Below are 8,514 nucleotides of genomic sequence, written 5' to 3'. Positions count from 1 at the left end.
AAGGTACAATCACTGCGTGCAGGCCACTCATCCCCATCTTTCTAATTGCTTGAGATCAGTTGATCCCGGCCTTCATATATATACACTTCAACAAGTATTATGTGGATCTAGAATGTTAGGTGTAAATGAAATTTCTTGTATACCTACAAGATGAAGTTAAAAGTTATTGCAGGAAATTTTCCAAGATCAATTTATGTTGTATCAAGCAACGGTGGTCGTGCTTGAGGATGATACTTTGATGGTTTGGAAGTACATTCACCAAGAAAATAACACTATACGAGGTTCGGGTTCAATTTCGTAAATGATATAGGATGAATTTGGTGAGGTGGGATGGGTAGATGAAGAGTATAAGATGGGATAGGTAGATTAAAAGTTTGATACAAAAGCTCAAATTGGTTGACAGCCTCCACAAGTGCCTTCACATGGGTGGTGAATAAGAAAGTACTTAAAGTTTAAAGGGGAATATATGGTGGAGAATTCTTCTTTGTATTCTTTTATTTTGATATTTTTAATCAAAATTAAAATTAAAATGATAAAAAAATAATATTATATGATGTTCAAATTCATAAATGATATAAGATGATGTTCAATTTATAGAATTTTGGCTATAAGATAGGATTGGTAGATTAAAAGTATGATGTGAAAGTTTAAATTGATTGAAAGCCTTAGAAGAATAATTAGAGGACAAGTGTTTTCACATGGGTGGTCAATGAGGAGTCAAACATTAAAGGAGAATATGTGGGAGAGAATTCTTTTGATTCACCTCTCAAGAAGGAGAATACATGATAGAGAAATATTTTGAAGAAAATAGAAGGATGAGATATAAAAGATTTACTTTAGATTATCATAGTACACGTCATTTATTCCATGTGACATGGTGCTAAAGCCTATGTCACATGAACAAGAGGACATGCCTTATCTATAAAGGCTATACCTATATACACGTGAAAATATATAAAATTTACAAAAGTTTAATCAAGGTTAATGTGTATGAATGGGAAATTAATAAACCTTAATTCATTAATTCAAAGTGGATAAATAAATAAGTTGGAATTTTGATTTGAGTTTTTTGGAAAGGAAATATAAGCCTCGGGTAAATAAATCTTTACTTGAGGTGGAACTTAAATAATGATAAATAAATAAATAGTGAATCTATTAATTTTGATAAAAATAATATTTAATTAATATGTCGGTGGAAATAAGATAATTAATTATTTAAATATAGATTTAATCAATCAATTATGGAATAAATGCTCAAATACTTAGATATTTAAGGATATATGAAATTTAGGTGTTTACAATAGTAATGAAATAGTGACTAATTATATTAACTAATAAAAAATATTCAATAATTCATTTTAATCATTATACTTTGAAGTTTAATCAACTTCCCTTGCTCTTTGTTTTTTAGTCATCCTTTTCAACTACACTATAGTCTTGCAAATCTTATTTCTTTCGATGTTTTCATTTTCTTCCTTCTTGTGCTCTCTTAGTATTTAGTATGAGTATTTTGCATTCCATTACATTTATAATCTTAGTTCTAATGATGAATCACAAAGTCTAATATGAAATATTGATGTTAAATAAAATTACATAATTGCATCCATAAAAACTACTAATTATTATCTATCATAGTTCAAGACATGAAAAGTAGTGAATAAATGTTTGGAAGGATGTGGATTTATAAAAATCTACTATATTTATAATAGCTAATACAAAATATTAAAAAAAATTATAATTGACATTTTGTGTAAAAGTATCGTCAACATATCTATGCTCTAAATAGATAAAGTGGGTGAGGACTCAAACTCTTACATAACAACCAAACCAAGTTAAATATTAGTTATAATAATCTAATAATAGATTACTTTAAGACATATATTTAACATGGTTTGACAAATCAAAAAATCATTTATCATTGTCACATGTCACATGATTTTGCAAGTTCTATACTTTCACTCAATCTCGCCATTAATGAAGAAAGGTGTTGATGTCTTTTATTATGTTTTACATTCTCGTCTCTTATTTTCTTGAGAGAAAATGGGTTGATGCATCTTCTCACAACTCCTTCCAATAAATTGGTCAACTAAATAGGTAAGCACTTCTTACTTATGGATTCTTTACCTACCATTAATTTTTATGCCATCATTAATATCCATACTCAATTTCTTAAATTCAATTTTTCACCTTATTTGAGCATAAATTTAGCCACATTTTTCTCTCTCCTTAATTTAAGTGCACTCCATTGTAGTTCGCATAATTCAAGGGGGCATATTATCTATTGATTTGATTTTTATCTTCTATGTTGTCTCATAGGTGTTATACACATTTTATGTACATGATTGAATTATCTAGATCTAAATATCAATATCATTTTTATCACAACCTTTTTAAAATGGGGATAGAGTGTACTCTAAGAGGAAATTGTAGACAATAGCACTCTTTCCCTTTGGCTTTTTGTAACTTTTGGTCAATGTCTTGAATGTATGATTGTAGTGCACAATTTGATTATGTTGGCACACTCATTGACTAATACCTAATCATGCATTTTGATATGCCATAGTTTTTCATTCAAACCCAATGTACTATTGCTTGTGATAACTTATTCATCTTTTAGATAGTCTTGATTAGAACTATGATTTCAATCCTTAAATACTAAGCCCCATGATACTACCTAGTAGCACCATTGTTTCCTTTACCTCATATATGAATAGGCTACTGAATGTTATAGGTTGCAAAGAGCACAATTTGCTTAAGAAACAATCATACAACTTTCATTAGAATTACAACTTAAATACAACTGTCATCATGATTGTATCACATACACTTAACTTCCCCACTCTCAATCCTCACCTTTCAAATTCAAAATCCAATACTAAACTTTTAATTAGTTAAAAAAATATACTTCTCCAAGTTCAATTCTCTTAGTTTCTTAATTTCAATTATCACATCTCTTTTAACTCAATTGAGTGGTTCTATGATTAGTTTTGATTGTAGGTTGCAAAATGGCTCGATATGACAACCAGACAAGAGCACTCGTGAAGGTAAGCCAGAAGTACATGCAAATGGTGTGATATGAAAACCTAAAATAATTGGTTGTAAGATAGTGATGGAGGTTGTCCCATTTTCAATTTGGCTATGGGGGCGAAAATTTGCACCGCCCCCATCCTCGGGCTCGTCACATCCAACCGTACCCTGTCCCATCGGCTGTAACTTGCTCGAGCCTTATAATAAATTTAATTAATTTAATTTAATATTTTTAAAAGATTTTTAATTATATTTTTTTTACTTTTTAATATTTATAATTAATAATATAATAAATAAATAATGAATTATATATTTTAAAAAATTTAATAATAAATAATATGTCTAAATTTACACATATATATAGAGTAATTTTAAGATATATTTAATTTTTTTTTATATTATCAATGTTAAAATTGATTATATGTTAAATTTAATTGATTAATTTTATCATACAAATTTTTACTTTTCTATAGAGGCAAAAACTAAAATTTCTACATTAAAATTACTTATAATAAATTTAACATATAATTGATTTTAACGTTGATAAATGTAAGTGATTTTAACTAGAAATTTTTTTAACATACATAAATTTAACATAAGAAAAAAAAATTTGTATGTTAAAATTACATATGTTAAATCTATAAATAATTAAGTGATTTTAACATTGATAATATATAACTAAGTGATTTTAACATAGAATTTTAACATAGAACTTTAACACTGATAATCCCGGACCACGTCAACTACCTTCTTCAGGGAGAGAAATCTAAAATATCTATCAACGATTGAGTTGTTGCTTAGTTTTTTCCTTAATCTCCTCTCTTCCCTTGGGGTTGTTCAGAGGGGTTAGTTTCATAATTTAAATAATGAGAATATTCCTACAGTTACTACCAGTTGGGTGGTGACTCGTTCGGCCAGCCTGGCTTCAAATGACGTGCTACTTTGTTGGAAAACCTTTTGGGCTTATCACCTAATAATGAGATACAATATGGAAGTTAACATGATGGTTGCCATCGATACCTACTAGCTTCTCATGCCACACAACCAAGAAATCATTTTGAAAAGTGTATTCAACATTTCCCATGCACCTAACTTCATGTCTCACTTAATGACCCTTGGCTCACACACTTCCCATTGTTTTCTCGTGGCTAGTTTATCCAAGGGTCTTTGCAATCTTCTCTACAAAATCATCTTCATGACTAAGGAATCTCTCTTTGAGGATCATATGGGGGATGAAAAGGTCAGATATGAGCCGGATAAATCGGATGACATCAAGAATGACCCCCTAGTCTGGAATTTCTGCATGGAAGGAGGGGTCGTTGATTTCTTGGAATGTCTTCAGGGCCATGATGAGAAGCTCTCTATTGAATTTGCCTCCTCTTGGTCTGGACGATGTGTTTCGGTGGGCGACATTTTGTTCGAAGTCTCTGAGGAAACCATCACCTAGGCCACAAGGCTTGCCCTCGACAGGTGGCATTAGAAGCGCAGCAGCCATGTGGCCAACAATGAAGGCCTAAAATGTTTCTTCTGCAACCATGAGGAACATGTTAAACTCCAGGGTGGGTTTTCCCATGAAGAGATAAAACATCCTTGGAATATGATCTGCTTGATGATAATGAAATATTTCATGCTCGAGGGAAGACACAAAGTATTTTATTATTATCATTTGCTCCTTATGAATCATTTTCGTAATAATGATTTTCTCTATCTTCCTTTTTACTTGTTGCATTCCATTCAAAGCTCTGTCAAGGATACCTTGGACCCCAAGCACAAGGACATGTCGCCATACATCCTCCACCAGGGTCTTATTTATAGGCTTTATAAATATCACCAGGCCCTTCCCCCCACCCCCCCCCCTCGGAACCTCACACTCACTCAACTCCCTATGCCAACCCCTCAGCAGCTTGCTGCCCTTTCTATGGCTTTTCCCAGATTTTACCAACTTTCACATAAGGCCTTTGCTATGACTAATTTCCCAATATCTCTGCCTGCTTTTGCCTCCACGGTTTCAATCTCTGAGGTCTCCCCTAGCTTGATGCCATCTGCCTCTCCCAGCATGTCCCTCACCCTTTCCAAGGGTAAAGGTAAAACCCCTATCAAACGTAAATGAATTGTCTTTGAGGACAATTCAAATGCAATATGAATACATAAACACTAACTCTTTCTTTTCCACATAGAACTTGTAAAATCTTATTACATTATGAATGTCCAATACATCAAGAAATAATAAATGAATACTTCTCCTAATCCACTACATAATCTCTTTTACATATATAAATCATCATGATACAATGTACATAGAAATTAGCTCCTAGAATATCCACATAATGAAGAATCCAAGAATCCAATCCACATATGCTAGCATCTAAGAAGAACATTCTAATAGAAGAAGGTAGTCAACCACCTGACCATGAGGAACCAAATAGGAACCACCCTTCGTGCTAGGAGATGACATGGGGTTCAAACTCACACTCAAGACCTAGGCTAACACCTAATAACAAAGGGATTCAACATGACATCACATGACAACATCAAGAATCAAAGATCAAATCACAACATAAGGCTAATCAACAATAAACCTTCCAGAGGCATAATCAACAAAACATGGCATATGGATAATGGACACATTTAGGGAAGAGTGTCATCACATCCTAGCCTCACGTGGAATCCACCTCAACCTTAGATCCAAACAAGGGAGGTCAGTCTACCGTACCAACAGTCTTCCCAATAATAGATTCCAAAACCATCTCCTTGAAATCTATCATCCCAAAATCATCTCCCTGGGACCCACCATTGGCACACACAACTCAAATTCATTATCTTGATTATGTGAATTCCTAGTTACCCAAGCCCACTAATCAGTTGTTATTATTGTTATCACTTGAAATTACAACATAAACTCTTCATGTGGTTCCTTAGGTCTAGACCCCCTTCATATAGATCTATTGCTCATGACCTAGGTCCAACACATGCAAGAACCCACTCTCCCAACCATGGACCATAAAAATAGGGTAGAACATAACAAGATACATCACAATAGCAACATTAAGCTCATCATGGAATGCATCTAAAACTCATTACAAATCTGATACAACTGAATCACAAAAATAACCATCAACATGCAATCCAATAGTCGCTTATCAAGAACCAGGCCATAAGCTCATTATGCCAAAATGCAACAATAAAGAAAGCCTCAAGAATATCAAATACACATAGACAAGAGAAATACATGAATCCAATAACATAGCACACTCCTCTACAATGAGGCATATCATATCCTCTCACTGGAGCTACAAATAAACCTTCCTCAATAGCAAGGACACATTGAAGTTGCTCGAGAAACATATCAATACCTTAATGGAAAAGTACACAACCACTTGCCAGAGCCAAAATGGATTCATATGCATAAAAAATGAATAGCACAATGCCCAAAAACCATCAAATATGACAAATCAAGCCTCTAGAATGAAAAAAAAAGCCAAGAAATCAAACTAAGAACTTTAAAATTGACTCAGAAACTGTTTGATCCTACTTTGGTGCTTTTGTACCCCAAAATGGTGCTTTTTGACTTGAAATGGCAGTTGTCTTCTATTTTAGTGCTTTTGTATTAGGGATGCAACTTGTAGAAAATAAGAGATGGAAGCATTCAAACTTTTCTAGATTCAAGTAGGGGCTCAATCAGGGTCCGAGATCAGCCCAAAACTCATAAAAATTCATCAAAAATCCAGAATAGGGTTTACACAATGTTAATAGGATCATATAACCAATAATTTAACTACAATCAACGAATATGCACACAAGAAAGTGTCGCAGAAGCAACCATATTAAAAAAAACACAATAGGAGATCACTGGACAATAAGAGGTCCTAACAAATGATTCACAAGGGCAACACAAGACTCCACAAATCAAAAACCATCACATAAAACATTCATGGGGAGAACATAGTCATAACATCACATTTCAAAATATCCATTTCCCAACATTGTTAAAAATCATAATTCGTAATTTGAATGCAAGATTTTTCAACTTATTTCCTTAAATCAAATCAATAATAAAAAACTAAAATTGCTCCCAAATTTTTCCCAAAATAATCTTTTGGCAAACACTTGCAGACAATCTTTCCTGGAATTCAAAACTAAGAATAAAGCAATTAGATCCAACCTAGAAAACCAAGCAAAGGCAATGAAAATTCGATAAAGAACTATCTATTTCCAGTAAGCTCCAAGCGCAATCCAAATCAAAATCCAAAATAGAAATCCTTCAAGAAAATCTATAAAATTTCTCTTGAAAGCCAAGCTCCCATGAATGCATAGGAAGCCAAAAATATACCCAAAAATTAAACCCAAAACATTAATAAAAGTCAACCAATCAGAATAATCCTCAAAACAATATATTATACCAACAGTTTGAGTAAATAATAAACAAATATATTATTTACCTACCTCCCTCCATTCGACCAATTAGATAAAAGGGTAGGTAGATTTAATAGAAAATCAACTTAAGCAAGGGGTAAAAAGATAATTAATTAAATAGTAACTTACATACTCAAGATAAAATACCATTCACAAATAACAATATTATTTGTTCACCCTTTAAATAATAAACCACAACATAAATTAAATAAATAACCATGGATAATAATATTTGTCCATTAATAAAATACCAATGTGTTGTTTAAATAATATTAATTAATTAAATACAAATAATTAAATAAATAACCTTAAATAATAATAATAATAATAATAATAGAAAATCCAAAAAGGAATCATTAAATAAATAAATAAATGAAATCCAACAATCAATAATCAATAAAACTCAATTAAAGTATAAATAAATAAAATCCATTAGACAATAAACAATAAATAATAATTAAGCTCTTCTTAAACAATAAATGAAATGTTAAATAAATTAAAATAAACATCAATCTAATAAAAGATAAATATTAAGTAATAAAACAATCACAAATCTCCAAATATGAATAATCATAGACTCACATCACCTTACGTCAGCAAGGGGATGATCAACAACTCAAGACTCTAACATTAATTTGTGTCGTAGTGCAACTAACAAGGTATACAACTTAGACCTAGAGTGTGTGAGGGAAACTATGTCATCTCCAACAACTTGCCATTGGGATAGAGACACACTCAAACCTGTAAAGCTAGGTGGAGTCAGTGTCTAGTACCTGTGAACCTGCATCCAACACTAACAAAACATATGCACTACATATACATCATAATAAACAGACATGTGATAGAGAATCGTGATGAAATATCCTGATCACTATAGTGATATGACATCGCCTCTACTCAAGAAGACAATCACACAATATAACATAAAAACATCGCATAAAATCATGATCATGATGTAGGGTTAGTACCATCATAGCATCATAAGTCATATAGTCCACATGAACAATGAAGACATATAAATCCATCCATCATGGTGATATTATGTACTGACATCCACAAGAACCATCAAATGTC

Source organism: Cryptomeria japonica, chromosome 1, assembly GCF_030272615.1.
Source record: "Cryptomeria japonica chromosome 1, Sugi_1.0, whole genome shotgun sequence".
NCBI classification, from domain to species: Eukaryota; Viridiplantae; Streptophyta; class Pinopsida; order Cupressales; family Cupressaceae; genus Cryptomeria; species Cryptomeria japonica.
The sequence above is the reverse complement of the archived record's forward strand: the minus strand, read 5'-3'. Positions refer to the sequence as shown.